The sequence below is a fragment of the Hippocampus zosterae genome, chromosome 8 (assembly GCF_025434085.1).
Source record: "Hippocampus zosterae strain Florida chromosome 8, ASM2543408v3, whole genome shotgun sequence".
Taxonomy (NCBI): Eukaryota; Metazoa; Chordata; class Actinopteri; order Syngnathiformes; family Syngnathidae; genus Hippocampus; species Hippocampus zosterae.
In genome coordinates this window covers 23173507-23199084 of record NC_067458.1, presented here as the reverse complement: position 1 = coordinate 23199084, position 25578 = coordinate 23173507, and the positions used below count along the sequence as shown (strand labels likewise).

At 44.6% G+C, this 25578-nt stretch overlaps 1 long non-coding RNA gene across 1 annotated transcript in view; it reads left to right on the top strand.

The window, feature by feature from the left end:
- The window catches only part of LOC127605963 (uncharacterized), a 107878-nt gene extending 82342 nt beyond the window's left edge, over positions 1-25536 (top strand). The window contains exon 5 of the long non-coding RNA XR_007963695.1: positions 25064-25536. This is a non-coding gene — a long non-coding RNA (uncharacterized LOC127605963). The remainder of the gene's footprint in view (positions 1-25063) is intronic.
- Positions 25537-25578: the final 42 nt, after the last annotated feature.

Sequence of the window (25578 nt, the reverse complement as noted above, 5' to 3'; positions counted from 1 at the left end):
ACGAAGACGGCCAAATAGAAGCGTCTTGCGAAATGACCTGGGGACAGGCCAGATGCTCTCGTCTCTAACTGGCCCCTCACACTCCATCAGCGTCATCTTTTCTTCCGCTTCGCGCTCGGTTTGCCGCCGCGAAAAAAAAAAAAAACAAAACACACTGCAAACACTCGAATGGAGTCCATCGCAAATCAAGGCCGGCCTTGAGGTTTTACGGATTTATCTGCTGATTGATCGATTAATCGCAATTAAAAACTGGTTTTCATCCCTTCAAAAACAAAAAAATTGACAGAGGATGGGAAAAATTTACGACGGAGAGAAAAAAAATGGGGGGAAAAAATCGGCTCATTTTTCCGAACACTTAAAAAATTTTTTTTTTTTTTAATGTCATTATTTTCGTTTTATGTTGTGACGTGTTAATGCGGGACGGCCGATTAATCGGTCAGCCTCGATCAATAAAGTTATGTAGATTGTATTCACGTCATGAGTAACTTATGATATGATAAGGTTTGTGTGTGTGTATTTTTTATTTTTATTTTTTTTGCGGTGCAGGAACAAGAATGCGGATTGCACAATGTGTCCGGATGTTTTTTTTTTTTTTTTTTTTTTTTCCCCTATTGGTTTTCATGGCAATCGCCGTGATTCTGTGCCGGAGACACGCGTAAGCGAAAACACGGCGAGACAAGCTTTTAAGAGCATTAAACAAATGCACTTTGGGAACCACAAACAACAGGAGCGACTCTGGAATTTTGATGTTTATGCGTCCTAATGCGGCCCTCTCTTCGCCGCAAACCGGAACACATGGTCGGCGCGGCGGCGACGCGATCCCATCCGACGTGCGGATATTCAAACTGCCATTTATAAATAGCCGCATGAAAGTCGGACGCGACGGGGAAACAAACGCGGCCAGACGTTTGCCCGCCGTCTGCTCGCCGCGCGACGAGAACGCTTCTGGCGGCCGAGTGGAATGCGTGCTCATTAAAGTCAAATCTCCCTGGCCGGAAAAAAAAAAAAAAAAGTCACAGTTCTCGCTAACAGTGGGGAGGGGATTGGGACGCTTTCTTCCTGATTTGAAGACAGGCGGCGGCGACGGGAAAAGGTCAATCATCTTATTAGAGCCTCCAGAGGTAAAGGTGTCGTTGACGTGTAATCTACACTCTGATTACATTCATTAACATTTGTAATTTGCGTCTCCAGCTCCAGGCGCAGAAGTTACCAAATTTACCATTGTTAACAAGTTCCTCGTTGAAATACAATCAAAAGGCCAACAACCCAAAATGTCAAACTGACGCCAATCTTTGCTCACACTCACAATGACCAAAAAAAAAAAAAAAAATTGATAAAAATACCATCCGATACTGCATATTCTTTGCTAATTAGCATTGGGAATATTTCCACTGTTGGCGGATTTTTTTTAATTTAATTTAATTTATTTTCTGAATGACAGTTGCGAACACAAAATGACCAACTTAGCTGCACATGGTTTGTAGTTGCTCTCCGATTCATCATTATGGTCTTCCCTCTTGTTGTTTGCTACGTTACGAAGTAGTCAGGTGTTTAGGTTGCCAGCCGGGAAAGGCTCGATAGAAAATGCTTGGATAGTTAAGATGAAATTCCGGTTCGCTAGTTCATCACATGACAGTTCAGAAGACGCAGCTTGTAAAACTCATTTGCAGTTTGACCCTCCGACAGATGATTTCTAGTTCTCCGCTGAGTACGGTAACGCTTGATTGGCTGCCAGCATAGCGTGGCGGCCCGTGACGGCGGCACTTCTGTCGACTAGCCGAATGATCGGCGCTGTTAAATTCAAGCTAATTAGCCTGCTCGGTCGCCGTGCTGCTGGTTCCGCAATTAATTTAAAAAAAAATAGAAAAAGAAAAAAAAATACTGAGCTGGTTCTTTGCAGACATCTTGAAAGCCCCCGCCCGCCCCCACCCCTCGCCTTTAAAAAGCCAGGGGGTCGTGTTGATGGCGGCCCAGAGAAGCTAAAGACGTTCTCATGCTCATGAGAGGGAGCGGGCCGTGTAATTTAAATTCTGTTGACATTTACTGTCAAGGACCATTAATTCTGCCGGGCTTACTCAGCAGCAGCGGTGGGCTGCGGGCGGTGGGCTATCTCGCTAACGCGATTCCTCTCTTAGAAGTTTCGCTCGCACAAAAACACCCGTCGACAGCCAACAGGCAGCAGTCGTACTGTAGGTCACGACGTAGCCTGGTGGTTTGTCATTTATCCCTGTTGTGTCCTCTCAGCACAGACACCTTCGCCAGCCGGTGTGGATTTTTAGCAACGTAAACGAGACGCTAGCAACATTAGCGTCCTGTTTTTGCGATATAACAAAAATCTCTTCTTTTTTTCTTTAAATGGGTTTTACTGTGATAACAGTTTCATAGATCACATGAGCTACCTGCAATGATGTCACTTCTACCTACATTTATGACATCGAAATGCATTTCAAGTGACGGATTCGGTATATTACTGAGGGACGATTAGCTAGCTAGCTAATCATTAGCGCCTGTCATTTGTAGCTAGTGAGTTAAATTTGCCAGATTAGGATCATATTAAGACAATGTTGCCGGCCCTAAACTTTTAAAAAACAAATAACATTCGGTATATACTTTTAAAATGTAAGCTAGCACCTGTCATTTGTAGCTAGTGAGTTAAATTTGCCAGATTAGGATCATATTAAGACAATGTTGCCGGCCCTAAACGTTTAAAAAACAAATAACATTCGGTATATACTTTTAAAATGTAAGCTAGCGCCTGTCATTTGTAGCTAGTGAGTTAAATTTGCCAGATTAGGATCATATTAAGACAATGTTGCCGGCCGTAAACGTTTAAAAAACAAATAACATTCGGTATATACTTTTAAAATGTAATTTTTCTCTCCCTTTTTCTCACTACAACAGTCTGGGGTCTGTCGCGATGAAAGTCTGCATTTAACCACTTCTGCTAAATAGTCAAAAGCGCTACTTTTTTTTGTCTGTATTTGTTTTCTGAGAGGATCCATCTTAATGTTGAAAACATATCACATAACCATCATGTCCATGTTGTCACTGCAGTTATGTTTATCCTGGCATAGCTACCGAGTGTAGTAATAAGCCAAGTGTGGGACAAATAAAGCTTATCTTATCTTATCTTAAAAATGTAACGGCCTGTAACTAGCGTGAACAACACACGCGGACATTAGCCCTCATTTCCCCGATCTTTTGACCGTGAGCACAAAGCACATCTCGGCGTAAATAACGACGAGTGCCTACCAAGGCGCGCTCTTTAAAGCGCAATTTGCCAAGCGCGTGATTAGCCGTTGAGCTAAAGCGTATCGGACAAGGCCTCGGCCGGAGCTCTCGGCAATGACACAACCTTGAGTGAATAATGGGCACAGCATCTGCGGGCTAGCGGCCACGGGCTCACCGGGCGTAACGGCCGACGATTACGCCGATTGCCCGCGTTTAACGCATTTGGCTGATGTTTTAAACTTGGCAAGAACAAGGGGGAAAAAAAGGGCCAGGCATCAAAGACAGTGATGAATTCATGGTTTTGTTTTGTTTGTTTTTTGTCAACGTCTGCAGAAAATTTGCCCTGACAATTTGAGATGAGTGAAAAGATTAGAGGTGTGGCACCAGTTCGCCCCCGCTGTTTTGTTTTTCGCGATTAAAATTGGAGACTTACACGATGAAAAATACTAGGAGGGTGATACTACGTTTCCTTGGCGGAGGGAGTGTGACCTAAATGGAGGATTAAAGTGCGTATGAAAGGGGGCTTTAAGTGCGGCGCTGCAGCTTCTGACAGGTCCTTGGGAGATACACACAGACTTGCTTGCAACACATGTCACATATCATAGCTTCAGCGTGTAGCCCCAGCGCTACCTGCGAGCTACAAATGTGCGCTCGCTGTCATTTACACACACAGGCGGGGGGGGGGGAGCAAATAGCGGCGTAGCATTGTTTGTTTTTGTTTTTTGTTTGTTTAGTTTTTTTGTGTGTGTTTGAACGCTGTGATGTGAAAAACACGAGCATGCGTTCAAGTTTTGTCGTGACACATTTTGGATGCTAGCTTGTTTAGTCGTATTATGCTAATGCCCTCATGGTGCGATGTGGGGGTTCGACATACATACACACACACACACACAGAAACACACTCACATGTACGCACACGCATCATCACCAGGAGCTTATTATTAGGATTGTTTTGTTACAGCTCCAAACCTCAAAGAGCAATTTTCCACTACATTTACAAATGCTGTTAGCAATTTAGTTGTTTTTTTGTTTTGTTTTGTTTTGTTTTTCCATTACTCCCCACTTGGGAACGTTGTGTCTGAAACTGAAAAAAAAAAAGAAATCCCAAACACATTTTGGATGTAAAAAAATGATGAAATGTGTTATTATCGCACCTGGTGATATGTTGTTTTGTTTTAAAGTTGCATGAATACAAATACACGTTTATGTGGCTATTATGAGACAAATACATGAAGAAAGCAGCTCAAGGAGCTCCTTTTTAAAAATAGTCTCAGTGAGCACCCAAACTAATATTATATTTTTGTGTCAGTTCTATTTATCTTTTGTTTGCTGAAGGAGCTTTCATTACTTTCAGTGGAGAACTGAGAAAATGCGTTGTGTGTTGTACGTCATTCAGTCTTATGATATGAAGTTTTTGGTTGTACTATTTTAAGCACGTAAATTACTTTAAATGGAAAACTGAGAAAATCTTGACTCAGAAATGAGAAATTGAGATCGCGTGCTATTTGTATGGCACATCACTCAATATTGTGTTTAAAATGAATACAGTTATCGGGGGTTAGCAAGACAACGATGAATCTGCTAGCTAGCTTGCGGGGTGGGGGCAGCGATGAGGCGATATTTCCCGGTGAGCATTTGCGATGACAATCTTTGTCAGGATGGAAATTGTTGGCATTATGTGCTCTTTTTAAAGAAAGGGGCCACTCATTAAAAGGCAAGCCCGGCCGTCATTAGCCAATGCGGGAGCGGCGCAATCATAGCCGCGCTGTCGCCCGTGTAGCTTGTCATGGAACCGCCTGATCTCTCTCCCACCCGCTAATGTGAACTCGCGCCCTGCGGCGCCGTGGAGGCTTTAATGAGTGTGGGACGGCGACACGCTCACTTCCCACTCTTATTACGGAGTCATCTTGTATCGCGAGTCACTACGGGTGAATGCAAGCATTTGATGCTAACATGCTATTTTGTGCAAACGCCGTTAAAAAAGCCGTTGATGCCATCATGCTTACAAATGTATTGAGAAAGCCTCTATGCTTGCTTTCAGATGGGACATCCAACCAAGCCGTTGATGCTAAGTCGTACGACAGACTAACTAACTAACGCCAAGTATGCTAAGAAGGAGTCCATGTGCTCAAATGACAAAAACAACCACTGATGCTCACTTGTCGTCGCATAAAATATCCGAACCTCGCTCGCTTTGAAATTACAAAACAAGACATTGATACCAACATGCTCACTTGTAAGTAAGACGCAAGCTTGGCCTCACTTGCTGTTGAGGCCAACTTACCTAACATGCTAAATTTGACTTGCACAAATACATCAAGGAAACTCGATGATTGCTTTAAATGACAAAACAAGCTATTGATGCTAACATGCTAACTTGTAATCTCACAAATCTGTCCACAAGACACCTCAAAGCTGTCCAAACAAGCTATTGCTGCTACCCTGCTAAGACAAAGAATCTATAAGTAGCATGTAGCCGAAAAGCTAATGATTAGCATTAATAACGATCATTTCTTTCCACACCTCTTGTGACTCGGGAAGGTAGAACACCATTTATTACAAATCAACATTTATATCCCATTTAATCTGTCAAATGTGAACAAACCTAGCATGTACCTGAGTATTTTTACTGTATTTTACGTCTCCTTGTGTTTGGAATGTGTGATGTTGACCTTTAAGAGCAAAGCAATTGGAAAAAGGACAGACAGATGATTAAACTCCAGAGGAAGTGGCTAAAGTGGCCCGCTGATATATAATAATAAAAACGGTGGTGCCGTGGCACCAGATCAAAAAGAGGTGCACTATAGCGACATACACACACACACTCACATTCGCTCTCACACGCGCACACACATACACGAACACACACGCGGCGGAGGGTTAAAAAAAAAAAAATTTGCAAAGCTCAAGTGGAACGGAAGTGGCTTGCGGCGAGCGAGTTCCCGCAATGTGAAGCAACATGGACCTCCAATAAGCTTAAGGAGCCATTTTATATTGCGCCCAGCAGGTCGGACGCTTTCAAGCGGGCTGCGCTCTCATAATCCAAAGCCAGCGAGCTTTTGCTTTTCTTTGGGAAACTTTGAAGTGCCACCAAACCGCATGTTCCTGCAAGTTTTTCCAGTGAGGTCAACTCCAGTCATTTGTTGATGCCTCCCTCCCGCCGCAACACCACACCGGACGGAGTTGAAGGTTTAAAAAAGAAAAAAAAAAGTCTACGTTTGTTCTGAAAAGAAATTGTGTCACTACAAAAATTAAGTTTTGATTTTTATTGGAACCTTTTTTTTTTAAATAAAATATTTATTCAGTAAAAGCCATAATATTGCTCGTGTAAACGCTGAATGTTAATATTATCAAATTTATTTCACAATTTTAAAAAAAAACGGAAAAAAATTGCCACATTTTTTGACACTACAAAAATTAAGTTTTGATTTTTATTGGAACCTTTTTTTTTAATAAAATATTTATTCAGTAAAAGCCATAATATTGCTCGTGTAAACTCCGAATGTTAATATGATCAAATTTATTTCACAATTTAAAAAAAAACGGAAAAAATTTGCCACATTTTTTGACACTACAAAAATTAAGTTTTGATTTTTATTGGAACCTTTTTTTTAAATAAAATATTTATTCAATAAAAGCCATAATATTGCTCGTGTAAACTCCGAATGTTAATATAATCAAATTTATTTCACAATTTAAAAAAAAACGGGAAAAATTTGCCACGTTTTTGATGGAGCAAATTTAGAATTCAACAAATTTCATCTAATCCATTCCATCCATTTTCAACATCGCTTATTCTGAACAAGGTTACTGGAATGGCGGGGGACGGGGGGGGGGGGGGGTGGTGGGGGTGCTAGAGCCAATCCCAGCTGACTCCGGGCAATAGGCGTACTACACTGAACTGGTTGCCAGTCAGTCGCAAGGCACAAAAAAAAAGTTTTTCATTGTTTTTGATCTGGATAAAATGAACCATTTCGGACCTAATACAGACCCCTGCAGCATCCCAATCAAGTGCATCAGCCTAGTTGCACAAATTGTTGTCAGTTTGTCAAGTAGCTTTTTACACCGTCTAACGTCATCTCTTTGCAACATTTTCAGCAGGATTTTATGGTTGAAGATATCAAATGCTTTTTTTCTGTTCTTCTGTTAATTCTATTCAATTCCATTCCTTCGAGAACTCTACGTGGTAACGCATTAAGCTAATTACAAAAATAACATTTGGAAGTGTAGCAAAGTTGATGTTTATTTCCCAGCAAAACGACGACGACAAGTCAATAGTCGGCACCTCCCTCCCCGCGTGCCACGAAAGCACAAGCAAACGTGCCGCGCGCACCCAAGTTTTGGGTCGACGTGGGAACGCAGCCGGCGGGAGCGTCTGGGAATCAAGTGAACCCTCCTCATAACTCAATGGCCTTTTTGGCTCGCCGTTTGATTGCTCAATATCCAGCCCGAACAATATGGCCGCCTTAATTAACTTCTCTCAAAGGTGACGCAGTTTGCGGCACCATCTGCCGGGAGACAATCATGCCAGTGTGAGCGTGTGTGTGTGTGTGTGTGTGTGTGTGTGTACGTCCCCGAGTAATCCCCTTCGCCATTAAGACTTGTTTGAATGCGGCGCTACAAACGTGTCAATTATACAGCACTTAGGAAGCTTTTCCAGCGATAGCCGCGTCGAGGGGAGAAAAAAAATGCCTCTACTTGCCCTAATTAAGATGTAAATACAATAAAACACTTTTTAATGACCACGCCGTCATCGCAAAATGGCCCCCAGGCCTGGTCTTTGGCCGACGAGCCGGACTTGAAAGGACTAAGACGTCTGGAGCTCAACCCGTGAAGGTTGCGTGTGTCTTAACAGCTCCTCGAATCGCTTGAGACTGATCCTCATCATTTCGTCTTCTGCCAAAACGTGCATGCCTGCAAGTTTTGTCTTTCTTTGGCAATAAAAAGGTCATGTCTGTCTAGAAGTAGTGGCCATATTTTTCTAGAAAATACAAGACGATCTAGAAAAAAAATCCTCATTTTCTGGGCATGTTATGACCAAGTTTTATAGGGGGGGAAAGGTTCTATTTTTGTTGAATTAAAACAAGAACAAAATAAAATAGAAACAAAAATATATATGTATTTCATTCATTCATTCATTCATCTTCCGAGCCGCTTGATCCTCACTAGGGTCGCGGGGGTTGCTGGAGCCTATCCCAGCTGTCTCCGGGCAGTAGGTGGGGGACACCCTGAATCGGTTGCCAGCCAATCGCAGGGCACACAGAGACGAACAACCATTCGCACCCACACTCACACCTAGAGTGTTCAATCAGCCTGCCACGCATGTTTTTGGAATGTGGGAGGAAACCGGAGCACCCGGAGAAAACCCACGCAGGCCCGGGGAGAACATGCAAACTCCACACAGGGAGGCCGGAGCTGGAATCGAACCCGGTGCCTCTGCACTGTGAAGCCCACGTGCTAACCACTGGACTACCGGGCCGCCCAATATATATGTAATATAAATATATAAAATAAAATATAAATTTATGAAATAAAAACAGGTTTGGATGCAGGAATTTCAGAAAATTTCTTTTTGTATTTATAGAGGGGGGGGGGGAGTGTGTGTGGGGGCAGGCGGGATATGACAATGAAGACACTTTTGAGAAAAGGAACTTTTGTTTTTAACGCTTTCGTGCACCAATAATGATAACCTGTAAACCCACATGGTGTCAAACTCAAGGCCCGGGGGCCAAATCTGACGAGTTGGACGTCCCTGCTGTAACCTGATGGGTTCAAGGAAAAAAAAAAAGTTGGATTTTCTATTTTTCACGGATGATGATGTTATATGATAATTCAGATCTTTCCCCCTGGGAAAAAAAAAATCAACAGTTTTACAAGCCATTTTTTTTTCAACGCAGGTCCAAAGAGTCGTCATCGTCGTCGTCGACTTAACGACAAAGGCGATGCTGACGACTTCTCATAATGATTGGACATGAAGCCCCCAAAATGGGACCACACAAGGCCATCAAGGTGGCTGCTGAACTTGGGTCGCGATGTGATCTTTGTGCGTCCTAATCTGATTAAGTCATTGTGGAGGTCAACTTGAGCCTCCATCTTGTTAGCAGCTGGCCAAAGATGGATTACGGCGCCCACTGAGCCGGAAAATGAACTGAGCAGTTCAGCGTTGGCCTTGCCGCCTTTCAACACCTCTTCAGGCTCCTTCGCCTTTTCTTTTGCCGGCCCTTCAAAACCGCTTATTATCCTCATGCCGCAACACGCACACACACACTCTTCAGCCTTCCTCGCCCCCCCCCCCCCCTTCTTTATTTGTCGCTGATGCTTTAACTAAGTGAGGACAATGGCGACGAAAATCCTGACCCCTCTGTTGCCTTCAAGACGTCTCCGAGCCGCGTTATGAGAACACCGTCGAGCGCTCAAGGGAAAAATAAAAAAAAGTTGGTCTTAAACGACTGCGCGCGGCCGAGCCGACAGGTCGAGGGGTCATCTGTCCAATGAAGATATTTTGCCCCCCCCCCCGTCTGTCAATTTTGCAAATGACACTAACGGTGCCGTGCCCTGCTTAAGACAAAATTGTATTTTTGGGAGGGAAAAAAGTTTTTTTTTTTTTTTTTGGTTTTTTTTAGAAAAACGTTTTTTAATGTATATAAAAGTCAGAACATTCAGTGAATGAAGTCGGTTTTTTTTTTAGAGTGACGAGGTCATAACATTACGACAAAGTAGCATTTTTTTTTGTCGAAAAACAAATACAGAAAAATGTATCCCCAAAAAGTTTAATTTTTTTATTTTTTAGATGAAAACTAAAAATTTAAAAGTTGGATTTTGAGGGGGGGAAAAATCAGTATAAACCTACAACAATGCAGAAGGAAAATCTTTTTTTTTAATTGTAGATTGACAAGTCAGGAAAAGTTATAGCATCATGACAATAAAGTTTTTTTTTTTAAGAGTGCTCGCCGCGTCGTTGAAAACTAAAAATTTAAAAGTTAGATTTTGAGGGGGAAAATTCAGTATAAACCTACAACAATGCTGAAGTAATATATATATTTTTTTATTGTAGATTGACAAGTCAGGAAAAGTTATAGCATCATGACAATAAAGTTTTTTATTTTTTTTTAAGGGTGCTCGCCGCGTCGTTGAAAACTAAAAATTTAAAAGTTAGATTTTGAGGGGGAAAATTCAGTATAAACCTACAACAATGCTGAAGTAATAAATATTTTTTTTATTGTAGATTGACAAGTCAGGAAAAGTTATAGCATCATGTCAATAAAGTTTTTTTTTTTTAAGGGTGCTCGCCGCGTCGTTGAAAACTAAAAATTTAAAAGTTAGATTTTGAGGGGGAAAATTCAGTATAAACCTACAACAATGCTGAAGTAATATATTTTTTTTTTATTGTAGATTGACAAGTCAGGAAAAGTTATAGCATCATGTCAATAAAGTTTTTTTTTTTTTAAGGGTGCTCGCCGCTTCGTTGAAAACTAAAAATTTAAAAGTTAGATTTTGAGGGGGGAAATTCAGTATAAACCTACAACAATGCGGAAGTAATAGATATTTTTTTTAATTGTAGATTGACAAGTCAGGAAAAGTTATAGCATCATGTCAATAAAGTTTTTTTTTTTAAGGGTGCTCGCCGCGTCGTTGAAAACTAAAAATTTAAAAGTTAGATTTTGAGGGGGAAAATTCAGTATAAACCTACAACAATGCTGAAGTAATAAATATTTTTTTTTTATTGTAGATTGACAAGTCAGGAAAAGTTATAGCATCATGTCAATAAAGTTTTTTTTTTACGGTGCTCGCCGCGTCGCGCGAACCCGCTGAAGTGCAATTTGCTCCTAAACGAGCGCGAGCAAGCAAGCCGGCGGGTCGCCGGAGGTCTCCTCCAGCTAAATGAAGATATTTTGCCCCCCCCTCGCTAAATTATGCAAACATGCGAGCCGGTGGTGGTCTGCTGGCGGCATTGAACGCCTTTACAGTGAATGCACACGGCACAACAAGACGGAGAGCGCCCCGAAAGGCTGAAAGAGTTCAAAGCTTTCAAAAGACAAAAAAGGCCTAAGCCGGGGGATTTTTCTCTCGTCTTTTTTTTTTTTTCCAACGGACGCTGAAAAGAAGAATCAAATATAAGTTGGCTCAAATGCCGTGCGTTTTATTAAACGTCGCCAGAAGAGGGAGTGGCGCGGGCCAGGCGGCCATTTTGTGACGCCGCTGCTCTTTTGGGTTTTGCCTTCCGTCGGGGTTTTCGAGTGCGCGGCACGACACAGCGCGGAGAGCTAATCAGCAGGTTTTTCTCCCCATTATGGCTTCCCGTCTGAGGGGGAGCGCTGCGCACAAGTAGCCCCCTTCTATTGATTAGCCGGACGGAAATTTAAATATTAATACACTGGCCCGGCCCCCGCTTGGCACTCTCTCGCTCTCTGCGGATTCGACGGCTGCATGGGCAAGCACTCATTCCCCAGATTAAAAAGAACCCTCCTCCTTTTTTTTTTTTTTTTTTTTTGAAGTGCAATGCGCCTTTCTTTTCCGCCATTAAAAAGAAAACTTCAAGGAGACAAGTGGCGACGAGAATGAAGACAGTCACTTCTTGCCTTCCGGCGTACAAACGCAATCATGGAAGGCTACGCGCAAAAAAAGGACAAAATACAAAATCCCGTCGTAAATCTTCTGACAAATTTCAAAATACATTTTTGGGGACGGATGCAAATCGTGTTTCTAAAAAATGAACGCTCTGGATTTTTCCAGATGAAAGGGCAGATTTTTTGAGTTTACATTTTGGATAAAGGATATTTTTACAAGATGAAACAAATTATGATTTCTCTCCTCAAAAGTCCGTCATTTTTTAAGATTAAATTGATATACCCGTATTTTGTTTTTTTAGATTAAATGTTTTTTTTAAGTTATTTTTTTTTCCGAGACAAATTAGCATTAGTCATATCAAAAATATTTTTCCAGACAAACAGAATTTCTCAAGATGAAAAGTACTATTTTTCAAGAAAAAAGTCAATGAATTTATTTCTCAAAAATCTGATTTTTTTCTTATAAATTAAAGACGCGTGACTTAAAATAAAAATAATTTTTTTTTTTTAAATTTTATAACCCATTGCAATTCACAGAGCGTCATTTTGCAACAGAGTGACTTTCCAACCCGATGAAGTGTGAGCGCAGCCTGTGGCCCGCCCTTAAAAGCCGCAACGTCCACTCGACTGGCCAAGTGGAAACTGACCGTTCACCGGATCCAAATTGCTCTTAACCCATTTTAAACAACTGCCTTATTACGCACGGAGCATCCCGATGAAAATCTAACGTGAAGAAAAAAAAAAACAGCGACCGGTCCACTCAACCTTATAAATGAACACATTTGCCCGGCGGGCTCGTGACACGGGCTAGGGGACACGAGCACGTTGGCAGCGGCGGCAACGGCCGAGCGAGCAAGTGACCCAAAACGCGCCACTTTTGACCTCACTTGACACAAAGGCGAATGCGCCGTGAATGCTTTTTAGCTATTATGCTAACATACAGTATCTAAAAAAAAGTCGACTAGCTAAAGTCAACTGTAGCCATTTGAAGCGCGTACCTGCCATCCATTAAAAAGCCGTGAAAAAAAATTGGAAAGAATGGGATTGGAAATTGTCTTTGTCATTTTATTCAAGACTGAGAATTCCATTGTTGTTTGATCACATTTTTTTGCCTTCAAATAATCATGCTAACAAATGGTTAGCAAAGGGTTGTCAGAGAAACGCCAACGTCACAATCATGAAATCTTGTTAAAAGTACGCGATCTTATCAATATCAAGCCCGGCCGGGGATCCTGTCCTGGAGGTAAGGAGCTTTTCATCGGCGGCGACCGAAGCCATTAATGCGAGAGCACAGAGGTCATTAGCATCGCTCCACGGCGTAGCGTCAAGCAATCACCTCCCGAGATCCGCCAGACCATCTGTCCTCCTACCCACCCACCCCCACCTCCTCAATCGCCGCGAGTGTGAGGTCACTTAATGACAGCCGCCGGGCATTTCTGACCGGGGGGAGCTGATTAGGCCTCGCCTCCCACAAGTGTTAATCAGCTAGCCTGGATGAGCGGGGCAACACTGTTCAGGATTTTCAACGTGCCCCGCTGCTCGTCAGAGAGAAACCAATGAGGGATGCGCGGGGGCAAGGTGTGAAAACTTGGGTTTTCCATCCCAAGTTGGCATTCCCGTCTAATAAGTCTTTCTGTTTGGGTCATTTTAATTGCGCTGGTAACATGCTAGCATGCGCGCAGGAACCAAGTTCCACAGGCTCCCTTCTGACTCGGCGGGCTTGATGTTCAATCAGAGCCAAAGTTCGGAAACGGTAACTGCATATTTGAGTCCTGATAGTTCTCTTCACTTTTCCAAAGTAATTCATTTTCACCGGATGTAAGTCGTATGCCTCAATTTTGTTTGTTGGTTTAGCTTCTAATGCGCTTCGATAGGTTTTAGCTCGATGGTAAAATTCTCAGCGAGAACATTGTAAGGAGATGCTAAGGGGCTTTCTAAAGAGTGGCTGCTACGTCCACGACAATGTCGCTGCATGTCATTCTTCAACCAAATTCAAGATAATGTCAAGATATTAACATTGCGCTGTCTTCAGGTGAACGTTTACAGCCAGCGTGTTGACAACCGATGAAATAAATACGGTACACTTGCTACCGTGGCAAATAACGAGCTAGCTAGCATGTGTCCGCGCCACAGTTTCGCATGTGAATAGTTGCTACGGTGACCATTGTAGCAACTATTAACTCTTTTTGAAGGCAGCGCGTTCAGTACTACTCGCCTATCAAAAACCGCGGCGGTGGCTAGCTTGACTTGCAAACGGCAACGCTCACGGGGAGGCAAATTCAAGATAATGTCAAGATATTAACATTGCGCTGTCTTCAGGTCAACGTTTACAGCCAGCGTGTTGACAACCGATGAAATAAATACGGTACACTTGCTACCGTGGCAAATAACGAGCTAGCTAGCATGTGTCCGCGCCACAGTGTCGCATGTGAATAGTTGCTACGGTGACCATTGTAGCAACTATTAATTCTTTTTTGAAGGCAGCGCGTTCAGTACTACTCGCCTATCAAAAACCGCGGCGGTGGCTAGCTTGACTTGCAAACGGCAACGCTCACGGGGAGGCAAATTCAAGATAATGTCAAGATATTAACATTGCGCTGTCTTCAGGTCAACGTTTACAGCCAGCGTGTTGACAACCGATGAAATAAATACGGTACACTTGCTACCGTGGCAAATAACGAGCTAGCTAGCATGTGTCCGCGCCACAGTGTCGCATGTGAATAGTTGCTACGGTGACCATTGTAGCAACTATTAATTCTTTTTTGAAGGCAGCGCGTTCAGTACTACTCGCCTATCAAAAACCGCGGCGGTGGCTAGCTTGACTTGCAAACGGCAACGCTCACGGGGAGGCAAATTCAAGATAATGTCAAGATATTAACATTGCGCTGTCTTCAGGTCAACGTTTACAGCCAGCGTGTTGACAACCGATGAAATAAATACGGTACACTTGCTACCGTGGCAAATAACGAGCTAGCTAGCTAGCTAGCACTGTTGATGTGAGTAAACACGGATTGATGGTTAACATCTGTCAATTTTGTGACAAATTATACTTAATTATTTTGTATCTAGTTAAAAAAAAACAGATGCCAGGGCCACACAACACAACTAAACAACAAACAATTCATATTGAAAACATTAGCGTTAGCATATTAGCCGTTGGGCCGCCTCTGCCTCCCCGTGAGCGTTACCGTTTACAAGTCAAGCTAGCCACCGCCGCGGTTTTTGATAGGCGAGTAGTACTGAACGCGCGCTGCCTTCAAAATAAATGAGGTGGGCTACCACAAGCTATCTAGAGCTCGACTGGAGGAAAAGCTCGCCCGCCGTCACGCTGACTCACCTGCAATCTACTCGGTACTCCAACGCGCGCATGAATAATCTGTAGCGCCTCGTTTCCTGTCACCTCACTTCATTTCTCCCTTTTTGTTGGTGAACGTAGGTACTGCGGTCGCCGCGCAATGTCGCCCGTGTCCAGGGAGCGACTCCTTCTTCTCCATAATCGTCCTTTTTTTGTTTTCATTTTAACCTCCACTTTCAACTTGACGCGAATTCTTTCATACGATTCCCAAATAATGGCCTCGCCGCCTCATCAAAGTCATCTCTGAGTGACTGACGGCGGAATTAGCGTGGAGTGTTTCGCTAAGCTCCCCGTCCCACCGTTTGCATTTTTATTTTATTTTTTTTGGCGGAGGGCCGATTGAATCAAAGCGGTCAAATTCCCCATGTTTAAAAAGTCGCTCGGATTGAAAGCTGCGCGTCAAACAAAAGGAGACGGCGCTGACAGCGGATACAAAGGAGGACGTCTTGGCGGAGGCATTCATCACGCCCGACGATGTTTCTCCTTGGCACAAATGGTTGAGCGTGAGTGATGCTCGCCGCCATCCATCACAGGAGGACATCATGGGCACGCGGGGGGGGGGGGGGGGGGTTGTGGTTGCGAGGGGGGACTTCAGGGAGCTCATTAGCGCACCTATTAATCTGCGGTTTGACCCCGGAGAGAGCGCACCTCCAGCTAAAGGAGACCTCAGCCCGAGTGATTCGGAGATGAAAACAAAAGCTCCGCTGGATCACAACGGGGGTGAAGAATCACACCGGCGCACACCTCCCTATTTTTTTTTTTTTATGACGGTGTTTGGAATCGTTCACTCATTCCCTACCTCTTAATCACTCTGTATTGATTTTTCGTTGTTGGAGTGCTTGCTTTACTGATCTTAAGGGCATTTTCGCACTCATGAAATTGCCTCGCGCAGAAAAACCAAGATACAAGAAACAGAAAATACTCGAGCACTAGCGTTAATTTTGTCACTCCTGTCGCATAGCTACAACATAGACGATTTTTGAACAAAAAAAAAGGAATGAGACACTATTTATTTGTTGAACTGAGGATATTTTACATCTTCTCCATTCATTGATCAAATCCGCATCATGTAGTTTATGGACGCCATCTTGAATTAGCTTAGTCAATTTTTGTGCCATTTTTAAAGTGGATCTTTGGCAAATTTTGGCAAAATGCTTTTGTGGTTTTAAGCTGTTCCACTTGTCCTGGCCGAGCCGTGCGAAAACATGCCTGTGGGATGCAACCCCCAGATTGATCACAAATCATTTAACCCGAAGCTAGCATAGCATAATGAATTTGTATTGCTTCAAAAACGATTTTTTGGTGATCGCCAACATGTGCTCTGCCATTTTGTCAGAATTGTTTTTTTTATAAAAACTTTTATATACACAAACGCACACATCGGATGCGCCAAACCACGAGTCCACCTAAAATTTTAGTCCACGAGCACGCCAAAATGGTGATCTAGCGGATAAGGAGTGAACCTGTCGCTCTTTTCCAAGTAAATTATTGATACTGCGGAGGACTGGCGATGCCAAGGATGAAAAGCGTCTGGCGGACCTCTGTGTCCAAGTCGCTGCGTCTTTCAAGACGAGTCGCGCCGCTTCGCTGATCCTTCCTTCGGGGGCCCGCCGGCCTGCCGCCCGCCCGCCTCCCTCGTTAGCGCTCGCTCGCTCGCCGGCTGTGCTGTTGAGCTCAGCACTTTGGCGAGTCAAAAACAATGTCATGCCCGCCAGGCCCTCGCGTCTTTCGCTGAGCCTTCTGTAGCGCTTCCTTAGCACACACAAAAAAAAAACGGTAGCAGCGCTACTGTCAGCTCGAGTTAATAAACAATTTCGGTCTGTAAATTAAAATTGATCAAAAATTAAACAGTCGGGAGGTTGGACAAAATGGCGGTTCACTATCCGTGGGCTACGATGAATACTTCAAGTTGAACGCAAGCTAGCTCGCCATCAAGCTAGCTGAAGCGGGAAGCTCAAACCAGCGCATTCTTGATGTTGTTAGCATGACTTAGATTTGTTCTTGGTTTTACTGTTTGGTGCTTTCTACCGTCTTTATTACCGATTTTTTTACCGTTTATTTGGATATGTTCGTGGACTACGATGAATCCTTCAAGTTGAACGCAAGCTAGCTCGCGTCAAGCTAGCTGAAGCGGGAAGCTCAAACCAGCGCGTTCTTGATGTTCTTAGCATGACTTAGATTTGTTCTTGGTTTTACTGTTTGGTGCTTTCTACCGTCTTTATTACCGATTTGTTTTTTACCGTTTATTTGGATATGTTCGTGGGGTACGATGAATCCTTCAAGTTGAATGCAAGCTAGCTCGCCCTCAAGCTAGCTGAAACGGGAAGCTCAAACCAGCGCGTTCTTGATGTTCTTAGCATGACCTTAGGTTTGTTCTTGGTTTTACTGTTTGGTGCTTTCTACCGTCTTTATTACCGTTTTTTTTTACCGTTTATTTGGATATGTCCGTGGGCTACGATGAATCCTTCAAGTTGAACGCAAGCTAGCTCGCCGTCAATCTAGCCGAAGCGGGAAGCTCAAACCAGCGCGTTCTTGATGTTCTTAGCATGACTTAGATTTGTTCTTGCTTTTACTGTTTGGTGCTTTCTACCATCTTTATTACCGATTTTTTTTACCGTTTATTTGGATATGTTAAATTGCTCCACGTACAGCACTTTGTATGCAGCTACGGCTGTTTGAAAGTGCGAGAGAAATACAGTTGAGTTGAGTTCTTTTTCTGGCACAGAGAAGCCCCCCCGTTGGAAGGTTGCTTGGATTTGAGGTCAGGCGGGTTGCGCGCAGGTGGCGATTTAAGAAACGTCCGCGCAACCGCTGCCGCGACTGTGATTTCGCCTTTGATTTCCCTCCCCTCAGATGTCTGCAAAAGGACACTTACACATATTTCAAGGCCCGAGAGTCCACAAAGGAGGTTGGGGGGGGGGGTAGGAAAAAAAGCAGCTTTGAAATAAACAAAGGTCCCTCACCGATATTTTATGTCAGATGGCGTTGGGGGGCAGGTGGGGGGGGGGGGACGGCCGCGAGACGAGAACCGGCACGGCCCCCGTCGGCGGCGGCGGCGGCGTAGCACGACCCCTATCTTTTTGCCGGGTGACGACGGAAAAGCCTCCGCGGAGTCCATCTGCGCTCCTCTTTTGGAGTCGGGCCGAGAGGCGCTATCGCTAGCATTAAGTTGATTAAAGTGCTCGCCCTCCAAATGCCAGATGAAAGCGGCGAGCGCACTCAGCCCAGGTCGACCAAAGCGCAACTCGTATAATACGCCTGCCGAAAGCAGTCCAAAAGCCTCTTTGGGGCAAATCATCTCTAATTGGACCTTTTCTTCCCCCGTCGACTTAGCCGCTATTCTAGCTTTTTATTTTTTGGCTACTCCAACCAAGTGACCATTAGCCCTGCGTACGATATTACGGCAGCACACACATAAAAAAAAAATCATTGGATAATAATGAAAGTGCGCTTCTATCACAATGCGAGTCAAAGGCAAGGCAAATGGCGGAATGAAGGAAGAGGAGCGCGTTGTTGTTGTGCAGGAAATGATCAGGACGTGACAGCACTTTGCTTTCAGGTAATCTATTCCCATAATTGTCACGCCAGATGCCGTCCCCTCTTTAACCATCAAAACCGAGCCCTCCCTTCGCCGCCCACCCACCCAGTGCCGCCGAGGGGGGAGGGGGTGTCATGCGAGCAGGACGTCTTTGCAGAACACGCTCGGCGAAGCGGCGACAGAAGCTTTTGACAGCGTTGTTGCCAGAAAAACAAACAAAAGCTCGGGCACTTAAGCAGCTGATCAATGCCTGTTCGAGGATTTTTTTTTTTTTTTGTCAAATGACGACGTTTCATAGCTTAGAAGAGGTGCCAAGCGCGCTCCAAATTAGCCTTCAAGAGCGACTCTCGGCATGCCGGTAAATAAAGGGCCAGCATAAATTACCTTTTGCGTGTCAATCCTGAATCCGGCGGCCTTTTTTTTTTTTTTTTTTTTTCCTTCCCCGCATGTCGCCTATTCGTCTCGCCGGTGTGATAAAATTAAAGTTGTCGGCACAACGACTGGCGGAGATCGGTTGACACTTGAAAACGATTGGCTGACTGGGCCTTTCGCGGTGCAGGATGCAGCCAAAGTTTGGCCGCTTTTTTCCCCCCACTCTTTATGTTAGCGTGTCGCCTATTCGTCTCGCTAGCAGGATGAAGTGAAATGAAAGTTGTCGGCACAACGACAGACGGCGATCAGTTGACATTTGAAAACGATTGGTTGGCTGGGCCTTTTTTGGTGCAGGATGCAGCTAAACTTTTTTTTGTTCATTTTGTTAGCATATCGCCTATTTGTCTCGCCGGCGGGATGAAATAAAATGAAAGTTGCCGACGCAACGACTGGCGGCGATCAGTTGACACTTGAAAACGATTGGTTGGCTGGGCCTTTCTTGGTGCAGGATGCAGCAAAACTTTTTTGGGTTTTTTTTTCTCATTTTGTTAGCATGTCGCCTATTCGTCTCGCCAGCAGGATGAAATGAAATGAAAGTTGTTGGCACAACAACTGACTGCGATCAGTTGACATTTGAAAAAGATTGGTTGGCTGGGCCTTTTTTGGTGCAGGATGCAGCTAAACTTTTTTTGGGTCATTTTGTTAGCATGTCGCCTATTTGTCTCGCCGGCGGGATGAAATAAAATGAAAGTTGCCGACGCAACGACTGGCGGCGATCAGTTGACACTTGAAAACGATTGGTTGGCTGGGCCTTTCTTGGTGCAGGATGCAGCAAAACTTTTTGGGGGGGGTTTTTTGCTCATTTTGTTAGCATGTCGCCTATTCGTATCGCCGGCAGGATGAAATCAAATGAAAGTTGCCGACGCAACGACTGGCGGCGATCAGTTGACATTTGAAAACGATTGGTTGGCTGGGGCTTTTTTGGTGCAGGATGTAGCTAAACGTTTTTTTTTTTTTTTTTGCTCATTTTGTTAGCATGTCACCTATTCGTCTCGCCGGTGGGATGAAATAAAATGAAAGTTGCCGATGCAACGACTGGCGGCGCTCAGCCGACACTTGCAAACGATTGGTTGGCTGGGCCTTTCTTGGTGCAGGATGCAGCTAAACTTTTTTTTTGCTCATTTTGTTAGCATGTCGCCTATTCGTCTCGCCGGCGGGATGAAATGAAAGTTGTCGATTGCAACGACTGGCGTCGCTGGGCCGACACTTGAAAACAATTGGCTGGCCGGGCCTTTCGTGGTGCAGGATGCAGCCAAAGTTTGGCCTGCCGGAGGAGGAGACAGGTGCTGTTTATGCAGATGAATGAACGCATTACGCTGCACGCGCTTCCTCCCGCTTGAAACATTAAGCGTTTCAAATGTGACAAATCAGATCTTCATCTCCCGCGCTAGCTGCTCGCCTGCCGGCTTATGCTCGGTGGATACGGAGAACGCCGTGTTTGACCACGGAGCGCTCATCTACCAATCGGCGCTCTGATGTCATCGGACCGAATTTTGTCGTCATTCAGCTTAGTCATGACAGTGAATCCGACAAAAGAGCTCTGTTGACGCGTGACACGCTCTTTTCCCATTTGCCGTTTTCATGTGCCGCAACGCAACGGATTCTCTCGCTATTTTTTTGGTGGGGTTTGTCACACATTTCAAAAAAATCTTGATAGTGATCTTGATGATGCGTGTACCATTTCCCCCCCTATATATAGTGGCGCATTTGTTTCCACATTTGGCCTTGAGAAGAGCAGACGGGCGACGAAAGACGAGGCTGACGCCAGCGAGCGGATTGGATGGGACGTTTATGGACCGCGGGCCGCGACTCGATGAAATGTTTGCCCCACTTTGTCCGAGCGACACTCGGCGCTGTGGGTGCCGCGTTTAAAGTCTGCCATTGTATGAGTCAACTTGACCTGACCTAGCTGGTTAAGCTGTGGCATTGTGCGCAGCAAATCGCTTCAACCATGGAGGGGGGGGGGGGGGGCAGTGGTGAGGGAGTGGGGGGGCGCTTTGTGTGGCTGCGGGCACAATAACGCAAAAAGCATCGCTAATGCGCAGAAAGACCAGTTTTGTCTGCGTAGTTTATTTGCGGCTAGCTGAGGGAACACAATAGCCCGTGTAACATTTGGTCCTTAGCCACTTGGCAACACGCTTTTGTCGATGTATTTCTCATCACTTTGTACGGTTGCGCCACAAATGATGCGGAGGGGGGGGTGGGGGGGGGGGATTTTTTCAAATAAAATATGGCCAGAATACTGTGACGGGGATATACCGTAATACAAAATTATAAATCGAAGTCACGAAATGGGTTTACGAGACATTCTAATTTGGTGCCACCATGTGGAATTAACATGCAAGCTATTTAAAAAAAAACAACAACAAAAAAAACAATAATAATTCAAACAAACCAAATTGAGAACAAAAAAAAAGTCCAATTCAAATGAAAAATAATAATAATTGTAAGGAAGAATCCAAAACTGTTATAACCGTGGTAATTTGTGACCACAGATGAATTTTTGGAGCCACAATTTTAAAACAAAAACAAAAATCAGCCACCACGTCATGTCTCGATCGTCTTCGATGCAAACGTCGAGCGCGCATGTCGTCCAGCAGCACTTAGCGCCTCGGCACGCCCGGGCTCGCACAACGATAGTCTTCATACTCGCCTCGCCACTTTCAAAAAAAAAAGATAATTAAGTGCAACGCCGACTCTGCCGACTCGCGTTCGAAGCAAAAACATCACCTTTCGTCTCAGTTTCCGTTAGGACGCCGTCTTATTACAAAGGTGATGTTGAGTTTCATTCACACGCTTCACGCCGACAATCGCCCTCCTAGCTTATTTCGTCTCGGATGAACATTCGTTATTTTGAACGCGGCACCTCGTCCGCTGTTGTTGGGTCAAGTTAATCAATTTTGTGAAGAACAACAAAAAAACATTTAGGATGGTTGTGCTGAACTCTACTACAAAGACTGTCGCAAAACAAAAGAGAGAAAAGATGACGGAAATCCAAGCCATGATGTAAGTCCGTAATTAACACCCCCACATATGCACATGCATGCGCACACGCGACTCAATACTACTACTACTACCACGATTGTTAAATAGCATGCGGATAGTGTGTAAAGTTTGTCAAATGGACAATTGTTACGCTGGTCATTTATTGTATTAGATCGAAGTTATGGAGTGTTCAGATGTTGGAGGCCATCACCATTACAAAAATTATGAGTTTTTTTTGTGGGGGGGGCGGGGATTTTATGGGGCCCAAAATCGGTGATTTGGACAAAACGCAACCACGGGATTAAGAAAACCTTTATTAGTCTCGCAATGGAGAAATTCCTAAGTTATGAAAGAAAGGATAAGAGAGAAACAAAATTTTTTGCGTGTGTGAGATGAAAGAAGAACGTCAAATCTTTCGTTGGGTCATTTCTGTGTTTGCAAAGTCATACAAAAACTATATTTTGTGGGCCTTGAAAGATCAGTCTCGAGCTCTCTTTTTGGAAAAAGTCCAATGAGCATTATCGTGGATAGCGCACAACTACGATACGCATGTTTCCCCCCCCCCCCCCCCCAAAAAATAGTTTTATTGCATGCAGGCTGTTTTTTTTCTGTTTTTGTTGACAAACTTTCAGGAACTTCCCATACTTGTTTGTGGTTTTCCCTTAACGAGTGCAGCCATGAATACCTCCACCCCCCCCCCCCCCCCACTCCATTTCCTTCTGAATGTCATCATCCCGCCGCCTAATTCCAGGCGGCGTCCTGCCCGGCAGCCAGCACCTTCTCCCCGCCGTGAACCGCGCCAACACTAATTGTTCCATTACATCAACAATAAGGCGTCGTCAGAAGAACAAAAGAAGAACCGAGAAGAAGAAGAAGAAAAAAAAAATGAAAAAGCGAGGTAGAGACGAACTTGACACGCTAATTTTCATTAACCCCGATCTCTGGGCGCTTTCATCATCCGCCGCCCTCCTCCTTTTCTTCCTCCTCCTCACCGTCATCTTCCTCCTCGCTGGCGAAGAACTCAAATTATGCACAAGCGCGCCCGGCTACGGCTAATTATCCAAAGAGTTCCTCATTAGGCCGTTTCCAATCCCACCTTAGATCAACACTTACTCAGACCTGGGGGGGGCAGGGGGGGGGGCTTCTCCCGTTCCCAGCAGCGGTTAAACAAACAATCGGTGCAAAGGATCAGGTTGTTCCGCACTCGGAGAGGAGCCCGGAAGAAGCGCAGAGGTAAACAAGCGCTCGTTGCCGCGCCACTGACGCCGATGCTAACCGCTTTCGATTTCTCTCCCTGCTCGGGTCGGGAAGTTACGGGGGAGGTCTGAAGACGGGGGAACAAGGGTGGATTTAAAAAAAAGAAAAAAACTGGAATCAATGGCAACTTATCAGCATTGAGATTTTATTTCATGTGGCGGTCACATCGCAGCGCTAGCTAGCTAGCTGCGCGAAGGTTAGCGCTCATTTTGGAACGGGACATTCGTTTGGACTTTGGACCTTATTGAAAGCTATTCTTGCTGCGCACGTGTTATGAATCCCGACCGCAAAGTTTTTGAGCTATGCAATATGAAAGGACCGCAAAGTTTGGCTTTTTAAAATCCAACATGGCAGAACACGTCTTTGGCGTTTGAACTCGATAGCGTCGATGCGAAAATGAAGTTGCTTCGGAGTATAAGGCGCAGCGGCTTCAACGAATGGCCGATTTTAAAACTTATTTCACGATAAGGCGCATCGAATAAAAGCTACAGTAGTGATTGCGGTTGCATTCTTTATCCACTAGATGGAGCTACATTCAAGGTAATACAATACAATACAGCTTTATTGATGTTGCGCTTTCACAACCGCTGCAGCTGGAACAAAGCGCTTTACGGAACATATCAAATACTACATCCGGGAAATCGGAATATTGATCTATATATAAGTCAACTTTTGAGAAAATCAAATGCTTTTAGGTGTGCCTTATAGTGCGGAAAATACGGTACTTGAATCCAGCCGTCGCCTTGCTTTCATCGCCTGCCAATCACGTCGGTCTGTGTTCTTCGTGGAAGTCATCCAAAAGGCAGGTTAGCAATTAGCAGCTATCGGTGGAAGAAAACGCCGCTAGCTGCAGCAAAAAAAAGGACAAATCAAGTTCCAGAGTGGATGGGAACGATTCCCGGATACTCATTTGGTGTCCCGAGTGCCAGGATACTTCTTTGCCAATCGTATCCTCCTTGCCTGCGACATTCCGACAGGATTTCTGCCGTGGGTCTTGACGCACGCTTGCCATTTATGGCATCTTTGCGATTGGCATCGAATAGCTCATATTCGACAGGATGCTTTGAGTTAGTCGTACGCGCCCGTGACCACAAGGGGGCGGCAAACGTAAGCCAAGCCAAGGCGGCATTATTTCAAGCTATCGGGTGCTCAAAGAAGGACGCCGCTACCAACCACAGATACTTAAAACAAAAGTCGAAAATGGAGGAGCGAGTTCCGACTTGAAATATTCGGATGTTTTCCCATTTTCCTGTCGCAAAATGTCTTCCGTCATCTTTGCCTCTGGAATTGGGCAGTTTTGGTCCGCTGACCAATGGCGGCCTTTTTGATGCGCTCTGGCTCGTCAGCCTTCATCCGTTCCTCCCCCACCCCCCCGCCCCCCTTCCGGCGTCGGGGTGTCATCGCGTCGGCGTTCCGCCAAACGGCAGCAGAACGCGCGGCGGGGCTGTCACTTAAAAATGGGACGGCGTCAGATCTGTTACTTTAACCTTGAAGCAATTAGCCGCGGCTGAGCCGTAATGAATCCTGACATCACTCCGCTGCGATGAAACCTCTAATTGCTCTGCGGGAGGAAGAAGGAAAAAAAAAAATGAAGCTTTTGACATCGCTGCTGACAGACGTTTTTTTTTTTTTTTTCTTTCCCGCCCTCCATCCTCCTTCCATCCCCTGTTGGCGGTTGGCCCGGTTGCAACTTGAAAGCAAGCGTAGCCTCGCTGCCATCAGCCGTCCCGTCACATGACAAAGACGACGGCGGCGAGCTAAACTGGCCGCCTTCGCCCAAATGATGAGGCCCGCTTGAGCCGCCGTGATTTACGCCATCACTCCGCCCGCCGTCTTCGCCGGGGTCACAAAGGTCAGCGCCCCACCGGTCACTTTTTTATTTTTTTTTCTTCGCCAACCATTTTACAATGTTTGTATGGCAGACGTGTCAGGAAAACGGAGCCGAATCAAAAAGACAAAGTTGATGTGCGTGACATTTCAGCTGATCCGTTTGATCGTCACGTCTGCTTTTGATTGGTCAGGCCTGCTGCAGCGCCTGACTGAGCTTATTTGAGCTCTTTTTTTTTTTCATGCACAAACAAACTTTTTTAAAGACAAATGTAACAAATAATTTCTCAAAAGGACTGGATGTCAATAGCGTTAAGATTAAAATGACAAAAATTTGAATTTTGTGCCCTTTAATTAAATATGACAAATTATAATTAAATATATAA